The sequence below is a fragment of the Erinaceus europaeus genome, chromosome 2 (assembly GCF_950295315.1).
Source record: "Erinaceus europaeus chromosome 2, mEriEur2.1, whole genome shotgun sequence".
Classification (NCBI taxonomy): Eukaryota; Metazoa; Chordata; class Mammalia; order Eulipotyphla; family Erinaceidae; genus Erinaceus; species Erinaceus europaeus.
In genome coordinates, this window is record NC_080163.1 from 103351807 (window position 1) to 103365471 (window position 13665).

The following is a 13665-nucleotide window of genomic DNA, read 5'->3' on the forward strand; positions in this document are numbered from 1 at the left end:
TCTTAAGTAGTTTCTTCAAAAAGTCTTCAGGGTAAATGCTCAATATGAGTATTACAGTTCCACTCAATTATTGAGGGCTGATTTCTCAGAACTTCTAAAAGCATAATTGAATAATTTATTTAAGGATATTATTTTAGAGAAAAAATATATTTTCATTGTTAATGGCTATGTATTGTTTTTAATGTTTTATAGAAAGTTGCATTAAGCAAAGAATAGATAATGGTTAGATAACAATCGGTGTGAAGATAAAAAATAAGAAAATGAAGTAGATTCAACTGATAGACTTACAGAAAATAAAAAGCAGTTTAGAAACAAAAAAGATGCAAGCAAAAAATAAGTAAGTGATGTAGTACTTGTGATTGGAACCCTCTGTTCTTATATTGAAAGCTATTTGAATGCAAAGATTATAAATACTATTTGAAAAAAGAGAAAATTTAACTTATAATGATAGTCTTATTCTTGAACTTAGATAAAAAGGAAAGCCTGTAATTAGAATAAAAGATTTAAAGACACCACTTCATTTGATGAATCAAATAAGTTTGGAAATGTGTTTTAACTAAGCTTCTAGAGGCGTTTTTATGATAGCCTTTGTGTTTTAAGAGAACCACAGATAAAGAAGGCTGAGAAAACGTTTCATAGTAAAGATACACTGAACACTCAGCAAAATATTTTATTTAGATAGTGCACCTGCTTTTTCAAGTGTGTGATCCAGGTTTGTGCCCAACTCTCACAACACTGGGGGGAGTTTAGTTGCAGTGGGTCTCTCTCTCTCTCTCTCCCTCTCTCTCTCTCTTCCCCCCTCTCTCTCTCTGTCCCTCTCCCTCTCTCCCTCTCCTCTCCATATCTCCCCCTCCCTTTCTCCCTCTCCCTCCCTTGCCTCCCTCTCCCTCACTCTCCCTCTCTCCCTTTCCCCACCCCCCTTTCCTTTTCCCTCTCCCTTTCTCTTCATATCTGAAAGAAATCAACTTAGATCAGTGATGTTTTGGAATAGATAAATGGAGAAACATGTTTATTATTTGGGATGTGAGTCTAGAAAAGATAAATAATCATGACACAACTAGAAACATGATTAGTAGTTAAAATTATTAAAACATGTGAAGTAGACCTTTTTACTTTGAAAGGCAAGTATCCCAGAGCTTCGTATATACTTTGTTAATTTTAAAGTCTGTAGAAAAAAATCTATAGTTGGTGTGTATAGGGTACAGTAAAATTATAATAATAGATCATATTTCACTTTTTAACTAATTAGCTATCCAGTAGTTGGGTATTCATGATTATCTAAACACTTTAGTAGTCTCATTTCATTAACTATTAGAAAGTCTGACAATAGAGAGGCAGGCTGGAAGTATGGATCGACTTGTCAATGCCCATGTTCAGTGGGGAAGCAATTACAGAAGCCAGACCTTCCACCTTCTGCACCCCACAATGACCTTGGGTCCATACTTCCAGAGGGTTAAAGAATAGGAAAGCCATCAGGGGAGGGGATGTGATATGGAGATCTGGTGGTGGGAATTGTGTGGAGTTGTACCCCTCTTATCCTATGGTTTTGTCAGTGTTTCCTTTTTATAAATTAAAAAAAAAAAAGAAGAAAACTTGTAACCGAGAAGCAAAAGATTTTCTGAGATTTTAATTTATAAAACTGAATAATGAAGATGAAAAAGAAACCAGTTATAAAGAAAGTTTGGGTTTCATTTAGTTTTTGAAACTGATTTATTCTGTTTTAATATTTCAGCTTCTGTTTTCTTCTTTTATCATTCAGTGACATTTTCAGTCTTCCTTCAGATAATCAGATTTGCAGGTCAATTTTGAACTTAATATCAATATGCTACTTCGTAACAGTGATACCTGATCATTTAATTTCCACACTAACGAAAAGTAAAGCTCGGGGGCCAGGTGGTAACGCAGTGAGTTAAGCACACATGGCACAAGGACCAGCATAAGAATCCTGGTTTGAGCTCCAGGCTCCCCACTTGCAGGGGGATTGCTTCACAAGCAGTGAAGCAGGTCTACAGGTGTTTATATTTCTCTCCCCCTCTGTCTTCCCCTCCTATCTCGATTTTTCTCTGTCCTATCCAAATAACAATGACAACAATAACCACAATAATAATAATAACAACAAACAACAAGGGCAACAAAAGGGGAAAAATAGCCACCAGGAGCAGTGGATTCATAGTGCAGGCACTGAGCCCCAGCAATAACCTTGGAAGCAAGAAAGAAAGAAAGAAAGAAAGAAAGAAAGAAAGAAAGAAAGAAAGAAAGAAAGAAAGAAAGAAGGGAAGAAAGAAGGGAAGAAAGAAAGACAGAGAGGCAGAAAGAAAGATGAAACTCATACTAGACATGAGATGAATTTTATGCCTAAAAATAATTTAAATGAGAAAAATATTTTTTCTCAAGTAATTTTTAGGTTTAACAGCCACTGTATAATGGATGTTGATCTTAAGGATACTGACAATTTCCTATCACAACTAGTGTTCCCACCACCAGATCTCCGTGTCCCATCCACTCCCCTGATAGCTTTCTTATTCTTTATCTCTCTGGAAGTATGGGACCCAAGGTCATTGTGAGATGCAGAAGGTGGAATTTTGGCTTCTGTAATTGCTTCCCCACTGAACATGGGAGTTGACAGGTCAGTCCATATTCCCATCCTGTCTCTCTCTTTCCCTAATAGGTTGGGGTCTCTGGGGAAGCAGAGCTCCAGGACACATTGGTGGGGTTGTCTGTCCGGGGAAGTCTGGTTGGCATCATGCCAACCTGGTGGCTGAAAAGAGAGTTAATATACAAGGCCAAACAAATTGTTGAACAATTATGGACCTAAAGACTGGAATAGTGCAGATGAAGAGTTGAGGGGTCCTCCATTTTATAGATAGCTGGTAGGCATATTTTAGTTATATTCCAAAGGGCCTGTGGCTATACTAGTTTTTCTTTTTTTCCCCTGAGCCTGAAATCTGATATGCAGGTGGATCCAAGTTATTGTCTGGGGAGATTTTGTCATGGCTGGAAAAGAAACAGAAAGCTGGATCACAGAAGCTCCCTAAAATTGGAGCTACTTATTTGTCTCTTATTTGTTTTATATGCTTCTTTGATCTTATTTGCTTCTTGTCTCCAGACATTCTATATCAGTAGCAAAAGGCCTCTCTCCTCTCCTAACATTTTATTCTAAAATCAGACAATCAAAAAGAAACCACCTTGTTTTATTTTCTTAACTTAAATTTAGTTTCTGCACAGAGGAGATAAAATGAAAAGTTATTAGTGTATTTAATTGTTATTTTTGTATTTTTTTTAAATTTTTTATTTAAGAAAGGATTAACGAACAAAACCATAAGGTAGGAGGGGGACAACTCCACACAATTCCCACCACCCAATCTCCTTAACCCACCCCCTCCCATGATAGCTTTCCCATTCTCTAGCCCTCTGGGAGCATGGACCCAGGGTCATTGAGGGTTGCAGAAGGTGGAAGATCTGGCTTCTGTAATTGCTTCCCCGCTGAACATGGGCGTTGACTGGTCGGTCCATACTCCCAGTCTGCCTCTCTCTTTCCCTAGTAAGGTGTGTCTCTGGGGAAGCAGAGCTCCAAGACACATTGGTAGGATCTTCAATCCAGGGAAGCCTGGCCAGCATCCTGGTGGCATCTGGAACCTGGTGATTGAAAAGAGAGTTAACATACGAAGCCAAACAAATTGTTGAGCAATCATGGATCCCAAGCTTGGAATAGTGGAGAGAAAGTGTTAGGGAGGTACTCACTGCAAACTCTAGTGTACTTCTGCTTTCAGGTATATATTTTGCAGTAGTTTATGGATACGTGTGAACATAAGCTCTCTCTCACAGAAACTGGTGTATATCTAGGTTATGGGACTTTGTTGGAAGGTGAACCACCTGAGATGAAATTAGAGTGTACTATAAAAGGAAAGGTCTCACCCGAGTAATGAAGCTGAAGGGTTGTCATTCCACACGTGAAGTCTCTGGACACAATCTGAGGTGAAGCATGTTGAGGTGGCAATTGTTGCGTTGGTTAGGTTGTGATCGGTGGATGCAATATTATTTGGTATGGATTGGGAGACGCATACGGGAAAGTGGGCCCTATCCAAGGGTTCCAGGACTGGGGGAAGTAGGGGCTCTATAGTGGAGATGTGAGGTTCCTGCTGTCTTAGGGTTCAAAAAGACTATCTCAAAGTTTCTCAAAACACAAACTGAATCTTTTTAATATATAATCTGTGTATTTGATATGCGAACTCTCTCAAAAGCCTAGACCAAGTTATTTTTGTATTTAATAACATAAGCAGTGAATGGCAATAATTCTGAAAACATGAAATACCTGTGTTTGTAGGAACTATATTACTAGTATTGGTGGAAGAAACAGTAATATAAAATATAGACTCAAGATATTTATGAAATAAGAAAAATTATAGCAAATCAAAATAATTTCAAAGAACAAGATCAGAAGAGAAAGCACAAGTAGAACCTGGACTGGAATTGGTGTATTGCACCAAAGTAAAAGACTCTGGGGTGGGTGAGGGGGAAAGTACAGGCCATGGAAAAGGATGACAAAGGACCTAGTAGGGGTTGTATTGTTATGTGGAAAACTGAGAAATGTTATGCATGTACAAACTATTGTATTTACTGTCAAATGTAAAATATTAAACCCCAAATAAAGAAATTAAAAATAATAATAAGAAGAATTTCAAAGACAATTTAGAAATAAAATGTTTGCATACATATTACACATGTAACTACTGTATTTTACTGTCTACTGTAGGATTAATCCTCCAGTAAAGAAAAAAAATTTAAATGTTTACATATTTGCAAATGTAAAGTAGCATTTGAAATAAAAATAATGATAAATCATTCCAAAATGTGGATATGCTTTTTATCCATGTATATACAAATATAGAAATACATTTCTAATTTTGTATTATACTTATTTATTCCCTTTTGTCACCTTTGTTATTTTATTGCAGTTATTATTGTTGTTATTGATGTTTTTGTTGTTGGATAGGACAGAGAGAAATGGAGAGAGGAGGAAAGGCAGAGAGTGTGAAAGAAATACAGACACCTGCAGACCTGCTTCACTGCCTGTGAAGTGACTCCCCTGCAGGTGGGGATCCGGGGGCTCAAACTGGGATCCTTATGCAGGTCCTTGTGCTTTGTGCCACCTGCACTTAACCCACTATTCTACTGCCTGACTCCCTAAATTTCTAATTTTTATATTAAACTTTAATTTTCATTGATTGAAATATGGATGTCGTCTTTCTGACATATACTCAGTCTCCTACCCCCCCAGTGGTTAATAAAAATATAGTGCTAATTATAAGTTTAAGTTTTTCTAGAAGTCATTTTTTTTTACTTTTTTTAAAAAGTCAGAAATATAGTAAGAAATTCCAGTTACAAAGTTTTAATATGAAAGTATTATTGCAAGTTATAAAACATGTTTTGTACATCTTACAAGTAAGTAAATTGAGAGATGAGGAGCTTCTAAGTGGCTTGTAGAAGGTCTGTTTTCAGCCAAAATATAATGATCTTTATTCCCAGTTGATGATTGAACAGTGTAACCATCCCTTTTAATGATTTAATCTCAAGATGTTTATATTTATGAACAGCAATATTCCTTATGTCAGTTTAGGCTGTTATTTTTGTATGGTCAGTTACATAGTGTTGCCATTACTGCTATTACAATCAACTCCCAATTTCATTTGAGTGAAATCAAATTGCATCATATCACAATTTTGGCTAATCAAAAGGATGTAATAGAATATGTAATAAAGGCTGCAGTGATGTTGCTTAACAAGACTTTAAAGTATCATCTGTTGCTTTACAGGAAGAATCATTTAAGATTAAAAGTTTTTGATTAAATGTAGAGGACAATAGTTATGTCTCTCCTTCTGTGGTAGTAGTGGGGAAAGACTAGAGAGTTGCCAAAATTCTGGGAACCACTGTGACTCACTCTAATTCAAAGAGGTAGGGTAGGAAATTGAGTAGTGGGAGTTGGGTGGTAGCACAGCGGGTTAAGCGCACATGGCGCGAAGCACAAGGAGTGGCATAAGGATCCCGGTTTGAGCCCCCGGCTCCCCTCCTGCAGGAAAGTCGCTTCATAGGGGGTGAAGCAGGTCTGCAGGTGTCTATGTTTTTCTCCCCCTCTCTGTCTTCCCCTCCTCTCTCTATTTCTCTCTGTCCTATCCAACAACAATGACATCAATATTAACTACAAAAATACAAACCAAGGGCAACAAAAGGGAATAAATAAATAAATATTAAAAAAAAAAGAAATTGAGTAGTGAGACAGACAGTAGTAGTGTTGAGAAAGCTGGGACATATCAGTCCTTATATATTCCTACAACAAATGGTTGTCCAGGGGAAAGATAGGAAGCATAAGCTAATTTGTAACCTTCCCAACATTGTTCTCAGCTGTGAGAGGAAGGCACCAGTAGTTAAATAATGTGATCTGTGATCTAGACAGAGAACAAAATCCTAGTGTCTTAACCACTATGACCATATCCAACAAGAAATCCCTTTTTGTCCCCTCACTTTCATGCACTCAGGCTATGGAAAATACTCTTTAATCGATCCTTTGGTAAAGCCCATCAGGAAAGGTGACAGTGACAACCAAGGAATGAACTAAATTAGAAAAGCTGCCCACATATAAATTCAGAGTCCAAAACCAAATTAGGGGCATTAAGAAAAATCTTAAACATTAAAATTACTGCAGCATTTAAGCCAATAAATCTAGCAATATATGCTTCAAAGAGAAATGGTGAAGAGAAAGAGTGTGCTATTGACACCTAATTTAGAGAAATGTGAAAATATACCCCTGTGACAAATATTATATGTCAGCATACCCTTAGTAGAATGTTATATGAATAACAGATTAAAAATTATTTATAAACAGTGAAACCATTCAGAGGTAAAATAAAGGAATTTGGAGTACCAGGTGATGGCTCAACTAGTTTAGTATATACTTTGTCATTTATAAGGACCTAGACTTGAGTCCTAGACCACCACATGGGGACATTATGCAAAGAGAAAGATTCATATGCAGAGGGGGGCAGCAGCTGCACACTGAGTTAAGTGCACATAGTACAAAGTGCACAAGGCTCCTAGTTCAAGCCCCTGGATCCTCACCTGCAGGGGTGCGGGGGTTCTCTTCAAAAGTGGTGAAGCAGGTCTGCAGGTGTCTCTCTCCCTCTTGTCTCCCCTCCCCCTCTCAATTTCTCCCTGTCATATATATACAGTAGAATCGTGCTGTGGAACCCATACCCTCCTTTCCCTCCCCCCATCTCAAAAGAAGTCTACAAGGCATGGTGGAATTTGTAGGAGAAAATCCCTGGTGGTAAAAAAAAAAGTCCCCCCTGTGTAATATCTAAAAATGTATTGACAGTTTTTACAGTTATATAATGCTAGAAACTGGAGAAGAAAGCCTAAGAATGAGAGCAAAAATTGACTGGGAGATGACACTCCTCTCCCCATACCCCCAAAAACTATAGATTGCTGTTTGTCAGGAAGGAGTATGGACCCCTGAACAATTACTTTTAAGAGTCTGGAGTGACAGATAAATGTAAAGTGTTTTTAGGACATTTTACTGTCCATCAGAAAATGGATTTTTTTCTGATGTCTCTTCAAGTAAAACCCTGAAACAGTGCATTATATTTTCATGTTTTATTTTGAGGCATCCCTTTTTAAACAAATAAGTTGAGTGAGGTCAAAACTTTACAGGTAACTAACTTCCAGCTTTCTGCTTGAATCTGGAACTTAAAATACACAGTTTAAATAAACTGCTATATAGAACTGACCCTCGCATATATTTTACCCTGACCACCTTTGTTACCATGGAAAAGAGCAGAGTGTTATCCAACAATCCAAGGTGAATCTTAAGATAGCTGTTATAATTAAGAAGGAAATTTGGAAATGGCATTGATATTCAAAGTATAATCTACTTGTTAATCAGTGTAGGATTTTATTTCAAATGGAGAATAAATATGAGAAATATTTCATTACTTATAAAATTGAAAACAGCTTTAAAAACTCCCTCATAATAGCACAGACTATAAAATATTACTTTTAATTCAAACTTCACAAAAACTTAATGTTTTAATAAATTGGACCAGTTTAAGGCATATACTCTCCTCAGTGACCTGATATCAAAACTCCTGAGAACTTTCCAATAATGTCACAAGAGATCAAGCTAACTATGAAATCTCAGATAAATATTAACTTCTAAGAAAAAAATGCAATGAACAAATTTTACAGGGACAGAAAACTGAGTTATTACGTAGCCCATAGGTATTTGACAAAAAGCTGAAAAATGCTGGAGACTGAGAGAATGATGAATCCAGAATTACACAATTTTTGACCAAAGTCATAATGACTTCTCTTTCTCTGGAAGAAGGCCTAATGATCCCAGAGTGCATAGTTGCTTAGAATTTTTCTCCATTTGTTTTTCTTTTTCTCTTCTAATTAAATTGAATGTGCACGTGCCTGCGTGCGTGCACACACACACATGCATGGCAATAGGTGGACTACACATGTAAGTGGTAATTTTTTTTTAGAGAAAGGGGCTTACTGTATTATATAAACAAACAAAATGTACTATAATGTCCTTTTCACTAGCATACTAGGTTATTATTCACCTCTGTTACTAACTTTAAAACGACTAAACTTTTGTGCGACCTGTGTGAACTGAGAGCTGAGTTTTTTGATCTTCCACTTATGGGTGAGCCACAGCAAGTGAGTGTTCTTCCATCACCTCTGATACAAGACATCAAGGAGTATACAGATGAAAATATTCAGGAAGGCTTCGATCCAAAGCCTCCACCTCCAATAAAAAAAACAATTATATGGTGGTTGGCAGCCAGTGTGATGACCTCCTCATTTGGCCTTTAGAAAAATCCGGGCACTGAAATGTTTCATCCTATGCAATTTGATCATAAGGAGGAACAGAAAACTCAGTGTGTCTAGCCTTATCAATTTCTTGGACCTCTTAGATATCTTGATAAGGAGACCTGGAAGTATAAATCAAGTCAATAACTCAGAGGATCTGAAGCTGCTTTTTGTATATATGCAACATCTCATAAATGAATGCTGACCCCACCAAGCAAGAGAGAACTTGAGAGTCATGATGGAGATACAGAAACGGCAACGCCTGGCAGCTAACTACCTGAGAGGTATCAGAAGCATCTAGAATGAGTCATTGAAATGATTCAGAATTGTTTGACGCCTTTGCCTGATGACTTGACCCATTCAGGATCAGGGATGAGAGTGAAAACTGAGCCATGGATGCTGATGAGAGCAACAATTTTACTGGACAGAATGAACAGCAAAGAGAAAATGCAAGCCAGAGAAGAGACTAGATTATAGAGAGAGATGGTGTCTTGTGTGTACTAATTGACAAAATGAATGAAAGACCATGAAGGATATATATACTTTTCTTTTTTTCCTTTCAGTAAACAGCATTATATATTAGTTAATTTGCACTCAGACACTTTTAAAAGAGATGTAGCTATAAGTGACTCAGTTCTTGAACTTTATCAGTTATGAGATGATTTTAGATACCAGTGTTGCTTTATGGCAGGCATAGGCAAAATGAGTATGCCTACTTTAGGAGTGAATCTTTAAAAAGCAAAGTGTGTGCTGCTGTTGTGTAGAATATTTCTGTTTTTGAAGATGCAAATAGACGTTGACAATATTCTCAGTAATAACAAACTTTCATCCTTTGAAAAGTAGATTTGTCATTTGCTTGCAGAATGATACAGTATCGTTATATAAGTATGAAAAAGCACAAATATTTTTAATTTAATTTCTTATTTATTTATTTTATTATTAGGACCACTTTTTAAAAAAATAAACTTTATTTATTATTGGATAGAGATATTTAGAAATCCAGAGGGGAGGGGAGATAGAGAAGGAGAGAGACAGAGAGATATCTGTAACACTGCTTCACCAGTTGCAAATCTTTCCCCTAGAGGTGGGGACCAAGGACTCAAAACTGGTCCTTGTACATTGTAATGTCCACTCAACCAGGTGCACCACTAGCTGGCCCCCAAACACTACAATTCTATAAGTCTCAATTCTACCTACCAAGTTGTATTATAATTATCACCTGGGCACCCAAACCTTAGCCACATTTTTCATTGGAGGAAACGTCTTCATGGCATTAAAAATGTAACTCGAGCATATTTAGTTATGAAAATATTCATATAAATGATTACAGGCTAAAATAACTAGTATTTTATAATACAGCAATAATATCACGTGTCTTTATGTATTGTATGTATTTTGTATCATTTGCTGAAATAATGAAAATAAAGTATTATGTAATTTAAGGTGTGCAGCATAATATCTTGATATATATATGTATATGTATATGTATATGTATATGTATATGTATATGTATATGTATATGTATATGTATACTTAACTACAACAATAAGTTAGTTTTCTTCATCTTACAGATACTAAGGAAAACGAAAGATTTTTTCCTTTTGATAACTACTTATATTTTAACTTTTATCACTTTTTTCTTTTTCAGATAATTTCATAGAGAATTAATGGTTTAAAGTTGACAAGCATACTTTCTAATCTCCCCATGATAATTGTTTGCAAAACACTCTCATCCTTTTCCACAGTCAAGCACCAGAGCCCCAAGTACCCCTCCATGCCCTTCATTCCCTCCTATAACAATTTTTAAATATGCCACACAGCAATATTAACACTATAATAAAAATTTGAGAGGGCCAGGTGGCAGAGAAAATGGTAAAGCACACTCTTTCGCAGGTTCAAAGACCCAAATTCAAGCCTCTGGTCCCTACCTGCAGGAGGGAAGCATCACAAGTACTGAAGCTATACTGTAGGTGTCTGTTTTTTTTTTTTTTTTCTCTTCCTTGCCTTCATAATCTCCCTTCTCAATTTTCTCTGTCCTAGCATATAAACTGAGGGAGGGGGTGGCTGCTTAGAGTATGAGGTTCTTTGTGAAGGTACCAAGCACAAGTGTCAATAAAAATTGTGAACTGCACCCCCAGTACATATTTATATTATAACTGGAATTCTGTACCTTTTGACTACATTCAGTTTCTTCTCCCCCAGTCTGATGTCTTTTAACTTGAGTATTGGGTTTGTTCTTCCGTTTATATTTATATTTGAAATATAAGTTATATTATACAGTATTTGTCTTTCTCTTATTTCAATTAGCATAATGCCATCAATATTCATCCATGCTGTGGTTAGTGAAAGAATTGCCTTCTTTTTGAGGGATGAATAGTCTCGGTTTATACACTACAGTTTCTTTATGTGTTTTCCACTGATAGAAACTTCGGTTTATTTCATTTCACATGATTCCTACAAGTTCCATTCAAGATGTATCAAAGGGGAGGATTTTCATTTTTACAAATGATAGTATTCTATTGTATGTATGTATCACAGTATTCTTATATACTCACCTGTAATTGGCATTTCTATTGTAATTTCACTTTGGAATGGTTACTAAAACTTCACATAGATTAGTTACTGCATAGTCAAAATGTTCAGGTACAGCTGTGATGCACCTGATTTGTTAGTATGTGCAAGAACCAGAGTTCAATTCCGTGGTCCCCACTAGCAAGGGTGAAACTTCATGAGTGGTAGTGCATTGCTGCAGGTTTCTTTCTTTCTCTCTGTCTCTCTATCTTGCCTTCTTTCTCAAATTCTGCCTCTATCGCCAAATTAAAAACATGAAAATGTTCAATATCATCATATCTTCTCCAATTATTTTTGCTTTCCTTACCCTCATTGTGTTGACTAATAATACTCTCCTCTACAGTATATTCAGTGGTAAATACTAGAGGAAAACCCATTTTGTGCTACAGAAATTTCATTGTCCATTTCAGGAATGAGAGTGGGATGCAGTTCCTGATATCACTTACCAGACTATAATAGAGAGCCATAAAGAGAAAAGTAAAATCATGCAACCAACATTAATTAACTAATTAATTAATTGGAGGTGTTAACATATTTATTGAAGGAGATATACATATGAAGAGGAACTATCAAATTACTCAAGTATTAGAAACCAAATTTTCTCATGAAACAATCGTGCCAGAAGCATACTTACAAAGCTGCATCTATCCAATATTTGCTTTGCAGGTACCATTACAGAATAGGGCATTGTCCTTCAAAGAATTTAGCTTTCATAACTTGTTTCCTGTCATTTTTGAGGGGATTTGAAAATGTTAGTGATATACACATATCATACAAAATTATATGATTCAGGAGTATTTTTCATACTATACATAGTGCCTATGGGTTACCATACCCTTACCAAAGTTTTGTGTGGCTGCTTCTCTGTTCATACTGTCCCCTCCCGCCCCCACCAACCACTTTCATTCTCGTGAAGTCCAAGAGATAGTTTGATTATTTTTTAAAATTATTTTGCAAGTTCTTATACTCTAGTTTCACCCATGTGGAATATGGATGTGAGTGGATTTTCAACAGTAATCCACTAATCCATCTTACATAATAGGTTGCAGGTTATGATAGAACACACTCATATCAAGCATAAGTGGTGCCTGGAAATGAATCTGTTTCCGTATATATGTATGTTCTATGCTCTGCCAAAACATTCATTTTAGATAGAAAAGAAAGGAGAGAGAAAAGTACAGACAATTTTCAGATAAAGAGAAACTAGTTTTTCTTGAAATTTATAAGATGAAATCACATGAAAGAGTAATTATGACTAGTAAGATAGCTGATAGGAAAAGTTGGAATGTTGTTTTTGTCTACTTAATATAAGAGACAGTCTTAACCTTAGGCGAACACTTCAGTGTTGTAAAGCATGCAATCAATGATCTCTTTTTAGGGAAGTGATTTCTACCTGAGAGGGCTAGAAATTAGAAAATGAAAAGATGAAAAAGAAAGCAATTTGTGAATATTGTGACAAAATGCATGTATTTAACTCTAATTTAGTAAATTTGACAGAGTTACCATCTGCTCTCTACCATAATGGAAGACTAGTATTATTTTCTAAGAATAAAATTTGGAAAAGAACATTCAAGTATGTAATGCACAATCTTTTTCTTGTTAGGAGGTTGTTTTGACTTAAGCAAATAAAAGAAGTATGTGATATTTTGTAATATGCAAGGTCAATCATGATTAAACCTGGCAGTGACGTAAAGTTGAATCCCTTAAAGACTATAATGTTATTTTACAATTAAGACTATGAATTTATAATATAAACGAAATATTGCACAAAGTTATATAATTGAACATAAATATTTAATCATGTAATAATTGTAAATGTATTTTTGCTTCCAGCTTACCATAATCCTATGACTAGGTAACTGAATTAAAAAAAAATAGCCAGGTGAAAGAAAGTTATGCCACTTAGTTCTCCAAACTTGACCAGAACACATAGGGCACTAAAGTTCTGAAATTGTAACAGTGAAAAGTATAAACTATTTATTTTTCTTTTTATTTAAGTAGATAGCATTTTTGAGGCATTTAAATTACTTTTATCTGATTTTAAGGGACTATTATTATTATTATTATGACACCAGGGTTATCTCTGGGGCTGGGTGTCAGCACTATGAATCTACTATTCCTATAACCTTTTTTTTTTCTTTAAAAGAAAATTTCTAATGTAATTATATAATAGTTTACAATCTTTGTGGATTTTCCTGTTATATTTTACCATTTATTCACATTCTA

The 13665-nt window shown here is 35.7% G+C and overlaps 2 pseudogenes; both read left to right on the forward strand.

The window, feature by feature from the left end:
* Window positions 1-8697: 8697 nt before the first annotated feature.
* Window positions 8698-9398, forward strand: LOC103124412 (mediator of RNA polymerase II transcription subunit 7-like; annotated as a pseudogene).
* Window positions 9399-9651: 253 nt separating this feature from the next.
* The window catches only part of LOC103124413 (cytochrome b-c1 complex subunit 7-like), a 35479-nt pseudogene continuing 31465 nt past the window's right edge, over window positions 9652-13665 (forward strand).